Source organism: Microcebus murinus, chromosome 16 (genome assembly GCF_040939455.1).
Source record: "Microcebus murinus isolate Inina chromosome 16, M.murinus_Inina_mat1.0, whole genome shotgun sequence".
In the NCBI taxonomy this organism is placed as follows: domain Eukaryota; kingdom Metazoa; phylum Chordata; class Mammalia; order Primates; family Cheirogaleidae; genus Microcebus; species Microcebus murinus.
In genome coordinates, this window is record NC_134119.1 from 72,443,010 (window position 1) to 72,463,548 (window position 20,539).

At 64.3% G+C, this 20,539-nt stretch overlaps 6 pseudogenes; all 6 read left to right on the forward strand.

The window, feature by feature from the left end:
• The first annotated feature begins 1,744 nt into the window (after window positions 1-1,744).
• On the forward strand, window positions 1,745-1,863 carry LOC142861365 (uncharacterized; annotated as a pseudogene).
• Window positions 1,864-5,382: 3,519 nt separating this feature from the next.
• On the forward strand, window positions 5,383-5,501 carry LOC142861375 (uncharacterized; annotated as a pseudogene).
• Window positions 5,502-9,018: 3,517 nt separating this feature from the next.
• Window positions 9,019-9,137, forward strand: LOC142861366 (uncharacterized; annotated as a pseudogene).
• Window positions 9,138-12,652: 3,515 nt separating this feature from the next.
• LOC142861376 (uncharacterized) lies at window positions 12,653-12,771 on the forward strand (annotated as a pseudogene).
• A 3,543-nt stretch (window positions 12,772-16,314) lies between these two features.
• On the forward strand, window positions 16,315-16,433 carry LOC142861367 (uncharacterized; annotated as a pseudogene).
• A 3,502-nt stretch (window positions 16,434-19,935) lies between these two features.
• On the forward strand, window positions 19,936-20,054 carry LOC142861368 (uncharacterized; annotated as a pseudogene).
• Window positions 20,055-20,539: the final 485 nt, after the last annotated feature.

The window sequence follows — 20,539 nt, forward strand, 5'->3', positions numbered from 1 at the left end:
GGGGCTGGCTGGACAACGCGGTCTGCTCGGGTGCTTTGGAGGAGCAACCGATGCCCTTTGGACTTTGGTAGCAGCGTCTCAGGTGTCTCTGAGCCCTGCGCCATGTCGGGGAGGAGGCGGGAGGGGCCGCGACCTGCAGTCGTGTTCCCGGGGTGGCACGGCATGTGGCTTCTTCCACAGGCTGCTTGGCCTGGGCTCCCTGCACCTGGGCCTTTGGGGGACTGGCCCTGTGCTTGCCAACGCTTCCTGCAGGGACCCGGAGCTGGGAGGTGGCATCTCCCAGCCCTGGGCCGGGCAGAGCCCCAGCGGGCCATGCCCACAACCTCTCTCAGCACGGGTCCCCCAGAAGGCTCCTTTGGGACCAGGATTCTCCTGCGGGTGACTTCTTAAAGTCTGGCCCCTGGATGGAGGGGCACCGGGAGCAGAGGAGCCGGAAGCGGAAGGGGGTGCCCATGCGAGGGGACATTTTCAGGCCAAGTACCAGCTTCAGCCTGATCCTCCTGGGAACCCCGGGGTGTACGTCACACCTCCTGGTTGTCCCGCTCTGAGACAAGGAGCCGGGCTTCGCATTCCCACAGCAGCCAGTCGTGGGCTGAGGACACCTGGGGCCTTGGGAACTCCCTGGCTTCTCTTTGGATTACCATTTGGAGCTGCTTGGGAATCGTGCCGCCACACACACCCGAGTGCAGGTGTCTTCTGCACAGACTGCGGGCCTCGCGCTTCTGAATGCCACTGGCTCGCCACCCACCCACGGGTGAACCTGGTCAGGGTGCTTTCTCTAAGGAGCCGACTCTGATCCGGGCGGGCTACCGGTGTCTCTGTTTGCTCGTTTCTTTCTTCCATGTCGGGAAAGTCTGCCTTACTGGGTGTGGAAATCTCCTATGCCTTTCCTCGCCTATTCTGTCAGCTTTCAAATTCTCTTTCAGTTGCCACCCTCACAGATGGATTAGGAAACTCTTTCCGGTGCACTCATTAGTGAAATGACCTCAAGGAAGCTCGAATCCAATATCTAATCGCCGGCTTTTAGCAAGTCCACACCCGAGGGTGGTTGGGGTCCAATCCAGCCCCGGGCCAGGCCCAGGCCCCTTGGACTGGGCCACAGGAGGACACGGAGCAGGGTCCCGGCCCCCACGGGAGCGGTGCCGGCAGTTCTCCAAGGGCTTGGGGGTTTTCCAGAGGTAGGAGATGGAGGGGACTGATTTCTTCAGCGCCCCCCAAACCACCCCGCCCCACCCCAGCCATGGGACACATCCCGAGAGACGCCCCTACACTCGCTCCCCTCCCCCATGCGCTGTGCCCCAGCCCTGGCCCTGGGGAATAGGCGGCAGCCCACCCACAGGGCGGGGGCGCAGCTGACAGGGGTTGTGCGGGAGGGCGGCCCCTGGCTGGGGTCAAAGGGTGAGCGCGCGTGCGCAGTCAGCGGCGGCGCGCTGGGGGTGGGGGCGGGTAGGTGAAGGAGGCGAGGTGAGGAGAGGAGGGGGGCTGGAAGGTCTCCACCTTGGCGGGTCCAGCCGTGGAGGCGCATCGTGTCTGTGTGTGTGTGTTTGTGTGTGTGTGTGTGTGTGTGTGTGTGTGTGTGTGTAGACAGCCCCCACCCCACCCCGCCCCGCCCCGTCCCTCACCTCAGTCCTCCGGAGTCCGCCCGACCGGGCCGGCCAACTGCACAGGCCCGGCGCGGGTCAGCGCTATCGCGGGGAAGCGCGGTGAGGCTGGCCTCTTGAGCGGGGCAGGGGCGCCCTCCGCGGTCTAGGGCCACACCACCCCGAACGCGCCCCATCTCGTCTGATCTCCGAAGCTAAGCAGCGTCGGGCCTGGTTAGTACTTGGATGGGAGACCGCCTGGGAATCCCGGGTGCCCTAGGCTTTTTTTTTTTTTTTTTTTTTTTTTTGCCTGTTGCTCTGTCCCCTTGCCGGGAGCGCGGCGGGGCGGCGGTCCGGCGGATCACCCCCACCCTCAGCGCCCGCCGCGGTGCCTGCCGCCCCAGCCCGCACCGTGGGGCCTCCTCTTGTCCCAAGCCGGGACACCGCCGCCACGGGGCAGCATGCGTGCCATCTGGACTGTCCGGTCTCAGTCCAAAGGTCTGGTCTGTGGGAAACGACACGCTGGAGGAAACCTGGAGAGTCTGAGAGGGGAGGGAGTTCCGGAAGGATTCCAGGATGTCACTTTGAGCGAGTATGTGACCAGAACTCGTCCCGTTGCTTTTGGGGTTCTATGGGCTACACGTAGGAATCTCTGGTGGTGGCACTGGAGGTTGGGGGATCCGGAGTCACACCCAGACCTGCTCGACAGGCCTCCTTTTACTTTTCTTTTCGGATTCATGTTCTTAGAAAGTGTCTCTTATCTCTATGATTGCATTTTCTTTTCTCTCTCCTTTCTAGCAGATGATGGGAGTACAAGTATTGAGGTGACATGTGTTGCCCGTGCCCCCCTCCCCCCTGTCTCCTTATTTATTTCTCATTCTCCCCCAGCGTATTGTGGGGGTACCAATGTTCAGGTCGGGTGCATTGCTCTTTCCCCGCCTCCCCCCTCGGGTCAGAGCTTCAAGTGCGCCCATCCCCCAGTCGGTGCGCACCCACCCCCTCCCTAATGGATGTGTATGCCCACCCCCTCCCCACGCCCGCCCGACACCCACCCGATGAAGGTGATTCCTCGCTGTCCACTTAGGTGTCCATCCGTTCGTACCAATTTGCCGGTGAGCGCGCACACGTGGTGCTCGTGTGTCCGTTCTTGGGACACCTGGCCTACTGGAACGGGTTCCAGCTCTGGCCAGGAGAACACGAGAGGCGCCCCCTCACCGCTGCTCCTCACAGCCGAATGGCACTCCGTGGTGTCCACGCGCCACATGTTACTAATGCACTCCTGGATGGATGGGCACTCGGGTCGCTTCCACATCTTTGCGATTGTGAATTGTGCCCTAACTGTCACCCTACCCCTTACCCAGCCCGTCTCCTCTGCCCCTGCCTGACGCGCTCCTCCCCCGCCAGGCCCGTCACTGTCCTCGGCCCCTGCCCCTGCCTGACCGGCCCCTTCCCGCCCCGGCCCGTCACCGTCACCGTCCTCTGCCCCTGCCTGACAGGCTCCTCTCCGCCCGGCCCACCACCTGGGCCACTGCCTGACTCGCTCCTCCCCGGCCAGGCCCGTCACTGTCCTGGGCCCCCGCCTGACCGGCTCCTTCCCGCCCGGCCTGTCACCGTCCTCGGCCCCTGCCTGACACGCTCCTCCCCGCCCGTCACCGTCCTCGGCCCCTGCCTGACCGGCTCCTCCGTCGCCTGGGCCTTCCAGGGGCTTGGTGTGGACGCTGCTTCCAGGAAGCCCTCCAGGAACCCGGCAGCAGGGCGGCCGCAGCAGTCTGGCGCAGGCATCGCTAAGTCGCCTGCCGGGGACGGGGACGTGCCCCGCTGTGCCGCGGGGGCCCAGCCTGGTGTCTTCCCTGAGGCCCTGGGGCTGCCGGGACCGCCTCCTGATGGGGACGTCCACGCAGCTCTCCACGTCGGATTCCGGGGCTCTCTGTCCTGCCTGAAGGCCCAGCTGGCCTGCGGGTCCTTAGAGTGGCAGGAACATCCTCAAACTGATATTGCGAGTCCGGGGGTTGTCTGCACTTTTGTGCTGGGCACCCCAGGGAGGCCCAGGGGCTGGCTGGACAACGCGGTCTGCTCGGGTGCTTTGGAGGAGCAACCGATGCCCTTTGGACTTTGGTAGCAGCGTCTCAGGTGTCTCTGAGCCCTGCGCCATGTCGGGGAGGAGGCGGGAGGGGCCGCGACCTGCAGTCGTGTTCCCGGGGTGGCACGGCATGTGGCTTCTTCCACAGGCTGCTTGGCCTGGGCTCCCTGCACCTGGGCCTTTGGGGGACTGGCCCTGTGCTTGCCAACGCTTCCTGCAGGGACCCGGAGCTGGGAGGTGGCATCTCCCAGCCCTGGGCCGGGCAGAGCCCCAGCGGGCCATGCCCACAACCTCTCTCAGCACGGGTCCCCCAGAAGGCTCCTTTGGGACCAGGATTCTCCTGCGGGTGACTTCTTAAAGTCTGGCCCCTGGATGGAGGGGCACCGGGAGCAGAGGAGCCGGAAGCGGAAGGGGGTGCCCATGCGAGGGGACATTTTCAGGCCAAGTACCAGCTTCAGCCTGATCCTCCTGGGAACCCCGGGGTGTACGTCACACCTCCTGGTTGTCCCGCTCTGAGACAAGGAGCCGGGCTTCGCATTCCCACAGCAGCCAGTCGTGGGCTGAGGACACCTGGGGCCTTGGGAACTCCCTGGCTTCTCTTTGGATTACCATTTGGAGCTGCTTGGGAATCGTGCCGCCACACACACCCGAGTGCAGGTGTCTTCTGCACAGACTGCGGGCCTCGCGCTTCTGAATGCCACTGGCTCGCCACCCACCCACGGGTGAACCTGGTCAGGGTGCTTTCTCTAAGGAGCCGACTCTGATCCGGGCGGGCTACCGGTGTCTCTGTTTGCTCGTTTCTTTCTTCCATGTCGGGAAAGTCTGCCTTACTGGGTGTGGAAATCTCCTATGCCTTTCCTCGCCTATTCTGTCAGCTTTCAAATTCTCTTTCAGTTGCCACCCTCACAGATGGATTAGGAAACTCTTTCCGGTGCACTCATTAGTGAAATGACCTCAAGGAAGCTCGAATCCAATATCTAATCGCCGGCTTTTAGCAAGTCCACACCCGAGGGTGGTTGGGGTCCAATCCAGCCCCGGGCCAGGCCCAGGCCCCTTGGACTGGGCCACAGGAGGACACGGAGCAGGGTCCCGGCCCCCACGGGAGCGGTGCCGGCAGTTCTCCAAGGGCTTGGGGGTTTTCCAGAGGTAGGAGATGGAGGGGACTGATTTCTTCAGCGCCCCCCAAACCACCCCGCCCCACCCCAGCCATGGGACACATCCCGAGAGACGCCCCTACACTCGCTCCCCTCCCCCATGCGCTGTGCCCCAGCCCTGGCCCTGGGGAATAGGCTGCAGCCCACCCACAGGGCGGGGGCGCAGCTGACAGGGGTTGTGCGGGAGGGCGGCCCCTGGCTGGGGTCAAAGGGTGAGCGCGCGTGCGCAGTCAGCGGCGGCGCGCTGGGGGTGGGGGCGGGTAGGTGAAGGAGGCGAGGTGAGGAGAGGAGGGGGGCTGGAAGGTCTCCACCTTGGCGGGTCCAGCCGTGGAGGCGCATCGTGTCTGTGTGTGTGTGTTTGTGTGTGTGTGTGTGTGTGTGTGTGTGTGTGTGTGTGTGTGTGTGTAGACAGCCCCCACCCCACCCCGCCCCGCCCCGTCCCTCACCTCAGTCCTCCGGAGTCCGCCCGACCGGGCCGGCCAACTGCACAGGCCCGGCGCGGGTCAGCGCTATCGCGGGGAAGCGCGGTGAGGCTGGCCTCTTGAGCGGGGCAGGGGCGCCCTCCGCGGTCTAGGGCCACACCACCCCGAACGCGCCCCATCTCGTCTGATCTCCGAAGCTAAGCAGCGTCGGGCCTGGTTAGTACTTGGATGGGAGACCGCCTGGGAATCCCGGGTGTCCTAGGCTTTTTTTTTTTTTTTTTTTTTTTTTTTTTGCCTGTTGCTCTGTCCCCTTGCCGGGAGCGCGGCGGGGCGGCGGTCCGGCGGATCACCCCCACCCTCAGCGCCCGCCGCGGTGCCTGCCGCCCCAGCCCGCACCGTGGGGCCTCCTCTTGTCCCAAGCCGGGACACCGCCGCCACGGGGCAGCATGCGTGCCATCTGGACTGTCCGGTCTCAGTCCAAAGGTCTGGTCTGTGGGAAACGACACGCTGGAGGAAACCTGGAGAGTCTGAGAGGGGAGGGAGTTCCGGAAGGATTCCAGGATGTCACTTTGAGCGAGTATGTGACCAGAACTCGTCCCGTTGCTTTTGGGGTTCTATGGGCTACACGTAGGAATCTCTGGTGGTGGCACTGGAGGTTGGGGGATCTGGAGTCACACCCAGACCTGCTCGACAGGCCTCCTTTTACTTTTCTTTTCGGATTCATGTTCTTAGAAAGTGTCTCTTATCTCTATGATTGCATTTTCTTTTCTCTCTCCTTTCTAGCAGATGATGGGAGTACAAGTATTGAGGTGACATGTGTTGCCCGTGCCCCCCTCCCCCCTGTCTCCTTATTTATTTCTCATTCTCTCCCAGCGTATTGTGGGGGTACCAATGTTCAGGTCGGGTGCATTGCTCTTTCCCCGCCTCCCCCCTCGGGTCAGAGCTTCAAGTGCGCCCATCCCCCAGTCGGTGCGCACCCACCCCCTCCCTAATGGATGTGTATGCCCACCCCCTCCCCACGCCCGCCCGACACCCACCCGATGAAGGTGATTCCTCGCTGTCCACTTAGGTGTCCATCCGTTCCTACCAATTTGCCGGTGAGCGCGCGCACGTGGTGCTCGTGTGTCCGTTCTTGGGACACCTGGCCTACTGGAACGTGTTCCAGCTCTGGCCAGGAGAACACGAGAGGCGCCCCCTCACCGCTGCTCCTCACAGCCGAATGGCACTCCGTGGTGTCCACGCGCCACATGTTACTAATGCACTCCTGGATGGATGGGCACTCGGGTCGCTTCCACATCTTTGCGATTGTGAATTGTGCCCTAACTGTCACCCTACCCCTTACCCAGCCCGTCTCCTCTGCCCCTGCCTGACGCGCTCCTCCCCCGCCAGGCCCGTCACTGTCCTCGGCCCCTGCCCCTGCCTGACCGGCCCCTTCCCGCCCCGGCCCGTCACCGTCACCGTCCTCTGCCCCTGCCTGACAGGCTCCTCTCCGCCCGGCCCACCACCTGGGCCACTGCCTGACTCGCTCCTCCCCGGCCAGGCCCGTCACTGTCCTGGGCCCCCGCCTGACCGGCTCCTTCCCGCCCGGCCTGTCACCGTCCTCGGCCCCTGCCTGACACGCTCCTCCCCGCCCGTCACCGTCCTCGGCCCCTGCCTGACCGGCTCCTCCGTCGCCTGGGCCTTCCAGGGGCTTGGTGTGGACGCTGCTTCCAGGAAGCCCTCCAGGAACCCGGCAGCAGGGCGGCCGCAGCAGTCTGGCGCAGGCATCGCTAAGTCGCCTGCCGGGGACGGGGACGTGCCCCGCTGTGCCGCGGGGGCCCAGCCTGGTGTCTTCCCTGAGGCCCTGGGGCTGCCGGGACCGCCTCCTGATGGGGACGTCCACGCAGCTCTCCACGTCGGATTCCGGGGCTCTCTGTCCTGCCTGAAGGCCCAGCTGGCCTGCGGGTCCTTAGAGTGGCAGGAACATCCTCAAACTGATATTGCGAGTCCGGGGGTTGTCTGCACTTTTGTGCTGGGCACCCCAGGGAGGCCCAGGGGCTGGCTGGACAACGCGGTCTGCTCGGGTGCTTTGGAGGAGCAACCGATGCCCTTTGGACTTTGGTAGCAGCGTCTCAGGTGTCTCTGAGCCCTGCGCCATGTCGGGGAGGAGGCGGGAGGGGCCGCGACCTGCAGTCGTGTTCCCGGGGTGGCACGGCATGTGGCTTCTTCCACAGGCTGCTTGGCCTGGGCTCCCTGCACCTGGGCCTTTGGGGGACTGGCCCTGTGCTTGCCAACGCTTCCTGCAGGGACCCGGAGCTGGGAGGTGGCATCTCCCAGCCCTGGGCCGGGCAGAGCCCCAGCGGGCCATGCCCACAACCTCTCTCAGCACGGGTCCCCCAGAAGGCTCCTTTGGGACCAGGATTCTCCTGCGGGTGACTTCTTAAAGTCTGGCCCCTGGATGGAGGGGCACCGGGAGCAGAGGAGCCGGAAGCGGAAGGGGGTGCCCATGCGAGGGGACATTTTCAGGCCAAGTACCAGCTTCAGCCTGATCCTCCTGGGAACCCCGGGGTGTACGTCACACCTCCTGGTTGTCCCGCTCTGAGACAAGGAGCCGGGCTTCGCATTCCCACAGCAGCCAGTCGTGGGCTGAGGACACCTGGGGCCTTGGGAACTCCCTGGCTTCTCTTTGGATTACCATTTGGAGCTGCTTGGGAATCGTGCCGCCACACACACCCGAGTGCAGGTGTCTTCTGCACAGACTGCGGGCCTCGCGCTTCTGAATGCCACTGGCTCGCCACCCACCCACGGGTGAACCTGGTCAGGGTGCTTTCTCTAAGGAGCCGACTCTGATCCGGGCGGGCTACCGGTGTCTCTGTTTGCTCGTTTCTTTCTTCCATGTCGGGAAAGTCTGCCTTACTGGGTGTGGAAATCTCCTATGCCTTTCCTCGCCTATTCTGTCAGCTTTCAAATTCTCTTTCAGTTGCCACCCTCACAGATGGATTAGGAAACTCTTTCCGGTGCACTCATTAGTGAAATGACCTCAAGGAAGCTCGAATCCAATATCTAATCGCCGGCTTTTAGCAAGTCCACACCCGAGGGTGGTTGGGGTCCAATCCAGCCCCGGGCCAGGCCCAGGCCCCTTGGACTGGGCCACAGGAGGACACGGAGCAGGGTCCCGGCCCCCACGGGAGCGGTGCCGGCAGTTCTCCAAGGGCTTGGGGGTTTTCCAGAGGTAGGAGATGGAGGGGACTGATTTCTTCAGCGCCCCCCAAACCACCCCGCCCCACCCCAGCCATGGGACACATCCCGAGAGACGCCCCTACACTCGCTCCCCTCCCCCATGCGCTGTGCCCCAGCCCTGGCCCTGGGGAATAGGCGGCAGCCCACCCACAGGGCGGGGGCGCAGCTGACAGGGGTTGTGCGGGAGGGCGGCCCCTGGCTGGGGTCAAAGGGTGAGCGCGCCGCGTGCGCAGTCAGCGGCGGCGCGCTGGGGGTGGGGGCGGGTAGGTGAAGGAGGCGAGGTGAGGAGAGGAGGGGGGCTGGAAGGTCTCCACCTTGGCGGGTCCAGCCGTGGAGGCGCATCGTGTCTGTGTGTGTGTGTTTGTGTGTGTGTGTGTGTGTGTGTGTGTGTGTGTGTGTGTAGACAGCCCCCACCCCACCCCGCCCCGCCCCGTCCCTCACCTCAGTCCTCCGGAGTCCGCCCGACCGGGCCGGCCAACTGCACAGGCCCGGCGCGGGTCAGCGCTATCGCGGGGAAGCGCGGTGAGGCTGGCCTCTTGAGCGGGGCAGGGGCGCCCTCCGCGGTCTAGGGCCACACCACCCCGAACGCGCCCCATCTCGTCTGATCTCCGAAGCTAAGCAGCGTCGGGCCTGGTTAGTACTTGGATGGGAGACCGCCTGGGAATCCCGGGTGCCCTAGGCTTTTTTTTTTTTTTTTTTTTTTTTTGCCTGTTGCTCTGTCCCCTTGCCGGGAGCGCGGCGGGGCGGCGGTCCGGCGGATCACCCCCACCCTCAGCGCCCGCCGCGGTGCCTGCCGCCCCAGCCCGCACCGTGGGGCCTCCTCTTGTCCCAAGCCGGGACACCGCCGCCACGGGGCAGCATGCGTGCCATCTGGACTGTCCGGTCTCAGTCCAAAGGTCTGGTCTGTGGGAAACGACACGCTGGAGGAAACCTGGAGAGTCTGAGAGGGGAGGGAGTTCCGGAAGGATTTCAGGATGTCACTTTGAGCGAGTATGTGACCAGAACTCGTCCCGTTGCTTTTGGGGTTCTATGGGCTACACGTAGGAATCTCTGGTGGTGGCACTGGAGGTTGGGGGATCCGGAGTCACACCCAGACCTGCTCGACAGGCCTCCTTTTACTTTTCTTTTCGGATTCATGTTCTTAGAAAGTGTCTCTTATCTCTATGATTGCATTTTCTTTTCTCTCTCCTTTCTAGCAGATGATGGGAGTACAAGTATTGAGGTGACATGTGTTGCCCGTGCCCCCCTCCCCCCTGTCTCCTTATTTATTTCTCATTCTCCCCCAGCGTATTGTGGGGGTACCAATGTTCAGGTCGGGTGCATTGCTCTTTCCCCGCCTCCCCCCTCGGGTCAGAGCTTCAAGTGCGCCCATCCCCCAGTCGGTGCGCACCCACCCCCTCCCTAATGGATGTGTATGCCCACCCCCTCCCCACGCCCGCCCGACACCCACCCGATGAAGGTGATTCCTCGCTGTCCACTTAGGTGTCCATCCGTTCGTACCAATTTGCCGGTGAGCGCGCGCACGTGGTGCTCGTGTGTCCGTTCTTGGGACACCTGGCCTACTGGAACGGGTTCCAGCTCTGGCCAGGAGAACACGAGAGGCGCCCCCTCACCGCTGCTCCTCACAGCCGAATGGCACTCCGTGGTGTCCACGCGCCACATGTTACTAATGCACTCCTGGATGGATGGGCACTCGGGTCGCTTCCACATCTTTGCGATTGTGAATTGTGCCCTAACTGTCACCCTACCCCTTACCCAGCCCGTCTCCTCTGCCCCTGCCTGACGCGCTCCTCCCCCGCCAGGCCCGTCACTGTCCTCGGCCCCTGCCCCTGCCTGACCGGCCCCTTCCCGCCCCGGCCCGTCACCGTCACCGTCCTCTGCCCCTGCCTGACAGGCTCCTCTCCGCCCGGCCCACCACCTGGGCCACTGCCTGACTCGCTCCTCCCCGGCCAGGCCCGTCACTGTCCTGGGCCCCCGCCTGACCGGCTCCTTCCCGCCCGGCCTGTCACCGTCCTCGGCCCCTGCCTGACACGCTCCTCCCCGCCCGTCACCGTCCTCGGCCCCTGCCTGACCGGCTCCTCCGTCGCCTGGGCCTTCCAGGGGCTTGGTGTGGACGCTGCTTCCAGGAAGCCCTCCAGGAACCCGGCAGCAGGGCGGCCGCAGCAGTCTGGCGCAGGCATCGCTAAGTCGCCTGCCGGGGACGGGGACGTGCCCCGCTGTGCCGCGGGGGCCCAGCCTGGTGTCTTCCCTGAGGCCCTGGGGCTGCCTGGACCGCCTCCTGATGGGGACGTCCACGCAGCTCTCCACGTCGGATTCCGGGGCTCTCTGTCCTGCCTGAAGGCCCAGCTGGCCTGCGGGTCCTTAGAGTGGCAGGAACATCCTCAAACTGATATTGCGAGTCCGGGGGTTGTCTGCACTTTTGTGCTGGGCACCCCAGGGAGGCCCAGGGGCTGGCTGGACAACGCGGTCTGCTCGGGTGCTTTGGAGGAGCAACCGATGCCCTTTGGACTTTGGTAGCAGCGTCTCAGGTGTCTCTGAGCCCTGCGCCATGTCGGGGAGGAGGCGGGAGGGGCCGCGACCTGCAGTCGTGTTCCCGGGGTGGCACGGCATGTGGCTTCTTCCACAGGCTGCTTGGCCTGGGCTCCCTGCACCTGGGCCTTTGGGGGACTGGCCCTGTGCTTGCCAACGCTTCCTGCAGGGACCCGGAGCTGGGAGGTGGCATCTCCCAGCCCTGGGCCGGGCAGAGCCCCAGCGGGCCATGCCCACAACCTCTCTCAGCACGGGTCCCCCAGAAGGCTCCTTTGGGACCAGGATTCTCCTGCGGGTGACTTCTTAAAGTCTGGCCCCTGGATGGAGGGGCACCGGGAGCAGAGGAGCCGGAAGCGGAAGGGGGTGCCCATGCGAGGGGACATTTTCAGGCCAAGTACCAGCTTCAGCCTGATCCTCCTGGGAACCCCGGGGTGTACGTCACACCTCCTGGTTGTCCCGCTCTGAGACAAGGAGCCGGGCTTCGCATTCCCACAGCAGCCAGTCGTGGGCTGAGGACACCTGGGGCCTTGGGAACTCCCTGGCTTCTCTTTGGATTACCATTTGGAGCTGCTTGGGAATCGTGCCGCCACACACACCCGAGTGCAGGTGTCTTCTGCACAGACTGCGGGCCTCGCGCTTCTGAATGCCACTGGCTCGCCACCCACCCACGGGTGAACCTGGTCAGGGTGCTTTCTCTAAGGAGCCGACTCTGATCCGGGCGGGCTACCGGTGTCTCTGTTTGCTCGTTTCTTTCTTCCATTTCGGGAAAGTCTGCCTTACTGGGTGTGGAAATCTCCTATGCCTTTCCTCGCCTATTCTGTCAGCTTTAAAATTCTCTTTCAGTTGCCACCCTCACAGATGGATTAGGAAACTCTTTCCGGTGCACTCATTAGTGAAATGACCTCAAGGAAGCTCGAATCCAATATCTAATCGCCGGCTTTTAGCAAGTCCACACCCGAGGGTGGTTGGGGTCCAATCCAGCCCCGGGCCAGGCCCAGGCCCCTTGGACTGGGCCACAGGAGGACACGGAGCAGGGTCCCGGCCCCCACGGGAGCGGTGCCGGCAGTTCTCCAAGGGCTTGGGGGTTTTCCAGAGGTAGGAGATGGAGGGGACTGATTTCTTCAGCGCCCCCCAAACCACCCCGCCCCACCCCAGCCATGGGACACATCCCGAGAGACGCCCCTACACTCGCTCCCCTCCCCCATGCGCTGTGCCCCAGCCCTGGCCCTGGGGAATAGGCGGCAGCCCACCCACAGGGCGGGGGCCCAGCTGACAGGGGTTGTGCGGGAGGGCGGCCCCTGGCTGGGGTCAAAGGGTGAGCGCGCCGCGTGCGCAGTCAGCGGCGGCGCGCTGGGGGTGGGGGCGGGTAGGTGAAGGAGGCGAGGTGAGGAGAGGAGGGGGGCTGGAAGGTCTCCACCTTGGCGGGTCCAGCCGTGGAGGCGCATCGTGTCTGTGTGTGTGTGTTTGTGTGTGTGTGTGTGTGTGTGTGTGTGTGTGTGTGTGTGTAGACAGCCCCCACCCCACCCCGCCCCGCCCCGTCCCTCACCTCAGTCCTCCGGAGTCCGCCCGACCGGGCCGGCCAACTGCACAGGCCCGGCGCGGGTCAGCGCTATCGCGGGGAAGCGCGGTGAGGCTGGCCTCTTGAGCGGGGCAGGGGCGCCCTCCGCGGTCTAGGGCCACACCACCCCGAACGCGCCCCATCTCGTCTGATCTCCGAAGCTAAGCAGCGTCGGGCCTGGTTAGTACTTGGATGGGAGACCGCCTGGGAATCCCGGGTGTCCTAGGCTTTTTTTTTTTTTTTTTTTTTTTTTTTTGCCTGTTGCTCTGTCCCCTTGCCGGGAGCGCGGCGGGGCGGCGGTCCGGCGGATCACCCCCACCCTCAGCGCCCGCCGCGGTGCCTGCCGCCCCAGCCCGCACCGTGGGGCCTCCTCTTGTCCCAAGCCGGGACACCGCCGCCACGGGGCAGCATGCGTGCCATCTGGACTGTCCGGTCTCAGTCCAAAGGTCTGGTCTGTGGGAAACGACACGCTGGAGGAAACCTGGAGAGTCTGAGAGGGGAGGGAGTTCCGGAAGGATTCCAGGATGTCACTTTGAGCGAGTATGTGACCAGAACTCGTCCCGTTGCTTTTGGGGTTCTATGGGCTACACGTAGGAATCTCTGGTGGTGGCACTGGAGGTTGGGGGATCCGGAGTCACACCCAGACCTGCTCGACAGGCCTCCTTTTACTTTTCTTTTCGGATTCATGTTCTTAGAAAGTGTCTCTTATCTCTATGATTGCATTTTCTTTTCTCTCTCCTTTCTAGCAGATGATGGGAGTACAAGTATTGAGGTGACATGTGTTGCCCGTGCCCCCCTCCCCCCTGTCTCCTTATTTATTTCTCATTCTCCCCCAGCGTATTGTGGGGGTACCAATGTTCAGGTCGGGTGCATTGCTCTTTCCCCGCCTCCCCCCTCGGGTCAGAGCTTCAAGTGCGCCCATCCCCCAGTCGGTGCGCACCCACCCCCTCCCTAATGGATGTGTATGCCCACCCCCTCCCCACGCCCGCCCGACACCCACCCGATGAAGGTGATTCCTCGCTGTCCACTTAGGTGTCCATCCGTTCGTACCAATTTGCCGGTGAGCGCGCGCACGTGGTGCTCGTGTGTCCGTTCTTGGGACACCTGGCCTACTGGAACGGGTTCCAGCTCTGGCCAGGAGAACACGAGAGGCGCCCCCTCACCGCTGCTCCTCACAGCCGAATGGCACTCCGTGGTGTCCACGCGCCACATGTTACTAATGCACTCCTGGATGGATGGGCACTCGGGTCGCTTTCACATCTTTGCGATTGTGAATTGTGCCCTAACTGTCACCCTACCCCTTACCCAGCCCGTCTCCTCTGCCCCTGCCTGACGCGCTCCTCCCCCGCCAGGCCCGTCACTGTCCTCGGCCCCTGCCCCTGCCTGACCGGCCCCTTCCCGCCCCGGCCCGTCACCGTCACCGTCCTCTGCCCCTGCCTGACAGGCTCCTCTCCGCCCGGCCCACCACCTGGGCCACTGCCTGACTCGCTCCTCCCCGGCCAGGCCCGTCACTGTTCTGGGCCCCCGCCTGACCGGCTCCTTCCCGCCCGGCCTGTCACCGTCCTCGGCCCCTGCCTGACACGCTCCTCCCCGCCCGTCACCGTCCTCGGCCCCTGCCTGACCGGCTCCTCCGTCGCCTGGGCCTTCCAGGGGCTTGGTGTGGACGCTGCTTCCAGGAAGCCCTCCAGGAACCCGGCAGCAGGGCGGCCGCAGCAGTCTGGCGCAGGCATCGCTAAGTCGCCTGCCGGGGACGGGGACGTGCCCCGCTGTGCCGCGGGGGCCCAGCCTGGTGTCTTCCCTGAGGCCCTGGGGCTGCCGCTCCCCGCAAGGGGAGAGCCTCGGAGGTGGGGACCGCCTCCTGATGGGGACGTCCACGCAGCTCTCCACGTCGGATTCCGGGGCTCTCTGTCCTGCCTGAAGGCCCAGCTGGCCTGCGGGTCCTTAGAGTGGCAGGAACATCCTCAAACTGATATTGCGAGTCCGGGGGTTGTCTGCACTTTTGTGCTGGGCACCCCAGGGAGGCCCAGGGGCTGGCTGGACAACGCGGTCTGCTCGGGTGCTTTGGAGGAGCAACCGATGCCCTTTGGACTTTGGTAGCAGCGTCTCAGGTGTCTCTGAGCCCTGCGCCATGTCGGGGAGGAGGCGGGAGGGGCCGCGACCTGCAGTCGTGTTCCCGGGGTGGCACGGCATGTGGCTTCTTCCACAGGCTGCTTGGCCTGGGCTCCCTGCACCTGGGCCTTTGGGGGACTGGCCCTGTGCTTGCCAACGCTTCCTGCAGGGACCCGGAGCTGGGAGGTGGCATCTCCCAGCCCTGGGCCGGGCAGAGCCCCAGCGGGCCATGCCCACAACCTCTCTCAGCACGGGTCCCCCAGAAGGCTCCTTTGGGACCAGGATTCTCCTGCGGGTGACTTCTTAAAGTCTGGCCCCTGGATGGAGGGGCACCGGGAGCAGAGGAGCCGGAAGCGGAAGGGGGTGCCCATGCGAGGGGACATTTTCAGGCCAAGTACCAGCTTCAGCCTGATCCTCCTGGGAACCCCGGGGTGTACGTCACACCTCCTGGTTGTCCCGCTCTGAGACAAGGAGCCGGGCTTCGCATTCCCACAGCAGCCAGTCGTGGGCTGAGGACACCTGGGGCCTTGGGAACTCCCTGGCTTCTCTTTGGATTACCATTTGGAGCTGCTTGGGAATCGTGCCGCCACACACACCCGAGTGCAGGTGTCTTCTGCACAGACTGCGGGCCTCGCGCTTCTGAATGCCACTGGCTCGCCACCCACCCACGGGTGAACCTGGTCAGGGTGCTTTCTCTAAGGAGCCGACTCTGATCCGGGCGGGCTACCGGTGTCTCTGTTTGCTCGTTTCTTTCTTCCATTTCGGGAAAGTCTGCCTTACTGGGTGTGGAAATCTCCTATGCCTTTCCTCGCCTATTCTGTCAGCTTTAAAATTCTCTTTCAGTTGCCACCCTCACAGATGGATTAGGAAACTCTTTCCGGTGCACTCATTAGTGAAATGACCTCAAGGAAGCTCGAATCCAATATCTAATCGCCGGCTTTTAGCAAGTCCACACCCGAGGGTGGTTGGGGTCCAATCCAGCCCCGGGCCAGGCCCAGGCCCCTTGGACTGGGCCACAGGAGGACACGGAGCAGGGTCCCGGCCCCCACGGGAGCGGTGCCGGCAGTTCTCCAAGGGCTTGGGGGTTTTCCAGAGGTAGGAGATGGAGGGGACTGATTTCTTCAGCGCCCCCCAAACCACCCCGCCCCACCCCAGCCATGGGACACATCCCGAGAGACGCCCCTACACTCGCTCCCCTCCCCCATGCGCTGTGCCCCAGCCCTGGCCCTGGGGAATAGGCTGCAGCCCACCCACAGGGCGGGGGCGCAGCTGACAGGGGTTGTGCGGGAGGGCGGCCCCTGGCTGGGGTCAAAGGGTGAGCGCGCGTGCGCAGTCAGCGGCGGCGCGCTGGGGGTGGGGGCGGGTAGGTGAAGGAGGCGAGGTGAGGAGAGGAGGGGGGCTGGAAGGTCTCCACCTTGGCGGGTCCAGCCGTGGAGGCGCATCGTGTCTGTGTGTGTGTGTTTGTGTGTGTGTGTGTGTGTGTGTGTGTGTGTGTGTGTGTAGACAGCCCCCACCCCACCCCGCCCCGCCCCGTCCCTCACCTCAGTCCTCCGGAGTCCGCCCGACCGGGCCGGCCAACTGCACAGGCCCGGCGCGGGTCAGCGCTATCGCGGGGAAGCGCGGTGAGGCTGGCCTCTTGAGCGGGGCAGGGGCGCCCTCCGCGGTCTAGGGCCACACCACCCCGAACGCGCCCCATCTCGTCTGATCTCCGAAGCTAAGCAGCGTCGGGCCTGGTTAGTACTTGGATGGGAGACCGCCTGGGAATCCCGGGTGCCCTAGGCTTTTTTTTTTTTTTTGCCTGTTGCTCTGTCCCCTTGCCGGGAGCGCGGCGGGGCGGCGGTCCGGCGGATCACCCCCACCCTCAGCGCCCGCCGCGGTGCCTGCCGCCCCAGCCCGCACCGTGGGGCCTCCTCTTGTCCCAAGCCGGGACACCGCCGCCACGGGGCAGCATGCGTGCCATCTGGACTGTCCGGTCTCAGTCCAAAGGTCTGGTCTGTGGGAAACGACACGCTGGAGGAAACCTGGAGAGTCTGAGAGGGGAGGGAGTTCCGGAAGGATTCCAGGATGTCACTTTGAGCGAGTATGTGACCAGAACTCGTCCCGTTGCTTTTGGGGTTCTATGGGCTACACGTAGGAATCTCTGGTGGTGGCACTGGAGGTTGGGGGATCCGGAGTCACACCCAGACCTGCTCGACAGGCCTCCTTTTACTTTTCTTTTCGGATTCATGTTCTTAGAAAGTGTCTCTTATCTCTATGATTGCATTTTCTTTTCTCTCTCCTTTCTAGCAGATGATGGGAGTACAAGTATTGAGGTGACATGTGTTGCCCGTGCCCCCCTCCCCCCTGTCTCCTTATTTATTTCTCATTCTCCCCCAGCGTATTGTGGGGGTACCAATGTTCAGGTCGGGTGCATTGCTCTTTCCCCGCCTCCCCCCTCGGGTCAGAGCTTCAAGTGCGCCCATCCCCCAGTCGGTGCGCACCCACCCCCTCCCTAATGGATGTGTATGCCCACCCCCTCCCCACGCCCGCCCGACACCCACCCGATGAAGGTGATTCCTCGCTGTCCACTTAGGTGTCCATCCGTTCGTACCAATTTGCCGGTGAGCGCGCGCACGTGGTGCTCGTGTGTCCGTTCTTGGGACACCTGGCCTACTGGAACGGGTTCCAGCTCTGGCCAGGAGAACACGAGAGGCGCCCCCTCACCGCTGCTCCTCACAGCCGAATGGCACTCCGTGGTGTCCACGCGCCACATGTTACTAATGCACTCCTGGATGGATGGGCACTCGGGTCGCTTCCACATCTTTGCGATTGTGAATTGTGCCCTAACTGTCACCCTACCCCTTACCCAGCCCGTCTCCTCTGCCCCTGCCTGACGCGCTCCTCCCCCGCCAGGCCCGTCACTGTCCTCGGCCCCTGCCCCTGCCTGACCGGCCCCTTCCCGCCCCGGCCCGTCACCGTCACCGTCCTCTGCCCCTGCCTGACAGGCTCCTCTCCGCCCGGCCCACCACCTGGGCCACTGCCTGACTCGCTCCTCCCCGGCCAGGCCCGTCACTGTCCTGGGCCCCCGCCTGACCGGCTCCTTCCCGCCCGGCCTGTCACCGTCCTCGGCCCCTGCCTGACACGCTCCTCCCCGCCCGTCACCGTCCTCGGCCCCTGCCTGACCGGCTCCTCCGTCGCCTGGGCCTTCCAGGGGCTTGGTGTGGACGCTGCTTCCAGGAAGCCCTCCAGGAACCCGGCAGCAGGGCGGCCGCAGCAGTCTGGCGCAGGCATCGCTAAGTCGCCTGCCGGGGACGGGGACGTGCCCCGCTGTGCCGCGGGGGCCCAGCCTGGTGTCTTCCCTGAGGCCCTGGGGCTGCCGGGACCGCCTCCTGATGGGGACGTCCACGCAGCTCTCCACGTCGGATTCCGGGGCTCTCTGTCCTGCCTGAAGGCCCAGCTGGCCTGCGGGTCCTTAGAGTGGCAGGAACATCCTCAAACTGATATTGCGAGTCCGGGGGTTGTCTGCACTTTTGTGCTGGGCACCCCAGGGAGGCCCAGGGGCTGGCTGGACAACGCGGTCTGCTCGGGTGCTTTGGAGGAGCAACCGATGCCCTTTGGACTTTGGTAGCAGCGTCTCAGGTGTCTCTGAGCCCTGCGCCATGTCGGGGAGGAGGCGGGAGGGGCCGCGACCTGCAGTCGTGTTCCCGGGGTGGCACGGCATGTGGCTTCTTCCACAGGCTGCTTGGCCTGGGCTCCCTGCACCTGGGCCTTTGGGGGACTGGCCCTGTGCTTGCCAACGCTTCCTGCAGGGACCCGGAGCTGGGAGGTGGCATCTCCCAGCCCTGGGCCGGGCAGAGCCCCAGCGGGCCATGCCCACAACCTCTCTCAGCACGGGTCCCCCAGAAGGCTCCTTTGGGACCAGGATTCTCCTGCGGGTGACTTCTTAAAGTCTGGCCCCTGGATGGAGGGGCACCGGGAGCAGAGGAGCCGGAAGCGGAAGGGGGTGCCCATGCGAGGGGACATTTTCAGGCCAAGTACCAGCTTCAGCCTGATCCTCCTGGGAACCCCGGGGTGTACGTCACACCTCCTGGTTGTCCCGCTCTGAGACAAGGAGCCGGGCTTCGCATTCCCACAGCAGCCAGTCGTGGGCTGAGGACACCTGGGGCCTTGGGAACTCCCTGGCTTCTCTTTGGATTACCATTTGGAGCTGCTTGGGAATCGTGCCGCCACACACACCCGAGTGCAGGTGTCTTCTGCACAGACTGCGGGCCTCGCGCTTCTGAATGCCACTGGCTCGCCACCCACCCACGGGTGAACCTGGTCAGGGTGCTTTCTCTAAGGAGCCGACTCTGATCCGGGCGGGCTACCGGTGTCTCTGTTTGCTCGTTTCTTTCTTCCATGTCGGGAAAGTCTGCCTTACTGGGTGTGGAAATCTCCTATGCCTTTCCTCGCCTATTCTGTCAGCTTTCAAATTCTCTTTCAGTTGCCACCCTCACAGATGGATTAGGAAACTCTTTCCGGTGCACTCATTAGTGAAATGACCTCAAGGAAGCTCGAATCCAATATCTAATCGCCGGCTTTTAGCAAGTCCACACCCGAGGGTGGTTGGGGTCCAATCCAGCCCCGGGCCAGGCCCAGGCCCCTTGGACTGGGCCACAGGAGGACACGGAGCAGGGTCCCGGCCCCCACGGGAGCGGTGCCGGCAGTTCTCCAAGGGCTTGGGGGTTTTCCAGAGGTAGGAGATGGAGGGGACTGATTTCTTCAGCGCCCCCCAAACCACCCCGCCCCACCCCAGCCATGGGACACATCCCGAGAGACGGCCCTACACTCGCTCCCCTCCCCCATGCGCTGTGCCCCAGCCCTGGCCCTGGGGAATAGGCGGCAGCCCACCCACAGGGCGGGGGCGCAGCTGACAGGGGTTGTGCGGGAGGGCGGCCCCTGGCTGGGGTCAAAGGGTGAGCGCGCGTGCGCAGTCAGCGGCGGCGCGCTGGGGGTGGGGGCGGGTAGGTGAAGGAGGCGAGGTGAGGAGAGGAGGGGGGCTGGAAGGTCTCCACCTTGGCGGGTCCAGCCGTGGAGGCGCATCGTGTCTGTGTGTGTGTGTTTGTGTGTGTGTGTGTGTGTGTGTGTGTGTGTGTGTGTGTGTAGACAGCCCCCACCCCACCCCGCCCCGCCCCGTCCCTCACCTCAGTCCTCCGGAGTCCGCCCGACCGGGCCGGCCAACTGCACAGGCCCGGCGCGGGTCAGCGCTATCGCGGGGAAGCGCGGTGAGGCTGGCCTCTTGAGCGGGGCAGGGGCGCCCTCCGCGGTCTAGGGCCACACCACCCCGAACGCGCCCCATCTCGTCTGATCTCCGAAGCTAAGCAGCGTCGGGCCTGGTTAGTACTTGGATGGGAGACCGCCTGGGAATCCCGGGTGCCCTAGGCTTTTTTTTTTTTTTTGCCTGTTGCTCTGTCCCCTTGCCGGGAGCGCGGCGGGGCGGCGGTCCGGCGGATCACCCCCACCCTCAGCGCCCGCCGCGGTGCCTGCCGCCCCAGCCCGCACCGTGGGGCCTCCTCTTGTCCCAAGCCGGGACACCGCCGCCACGGGGCAGCATGCGTGCCATCTGGACTGTCCGGTCTCAGTCCAAAGGTCTGGTCTGTGGGAAACGACACGCTGGAGGAAACCTGGAGAGTCTGAGAGGGGAGGGAGTTCCGGAAGGATTCCAGGATGTCACTTTGAGCGAGTATGTGACCAGAACTCGTCCCGTTGCTTTTTGGGTTCTATGGGCTACACGTAGGAATCTCTGGTGGTGGCACTGGAGGTTGGGGGATCCGGAGTCACACCCAGACCTGCTCGACAGGCCTCCTTTTACTTTTCTTTTCGGATTCATGTTCTTAGAAAGTGTCTCTTATCTCTATGATTGCATTTTC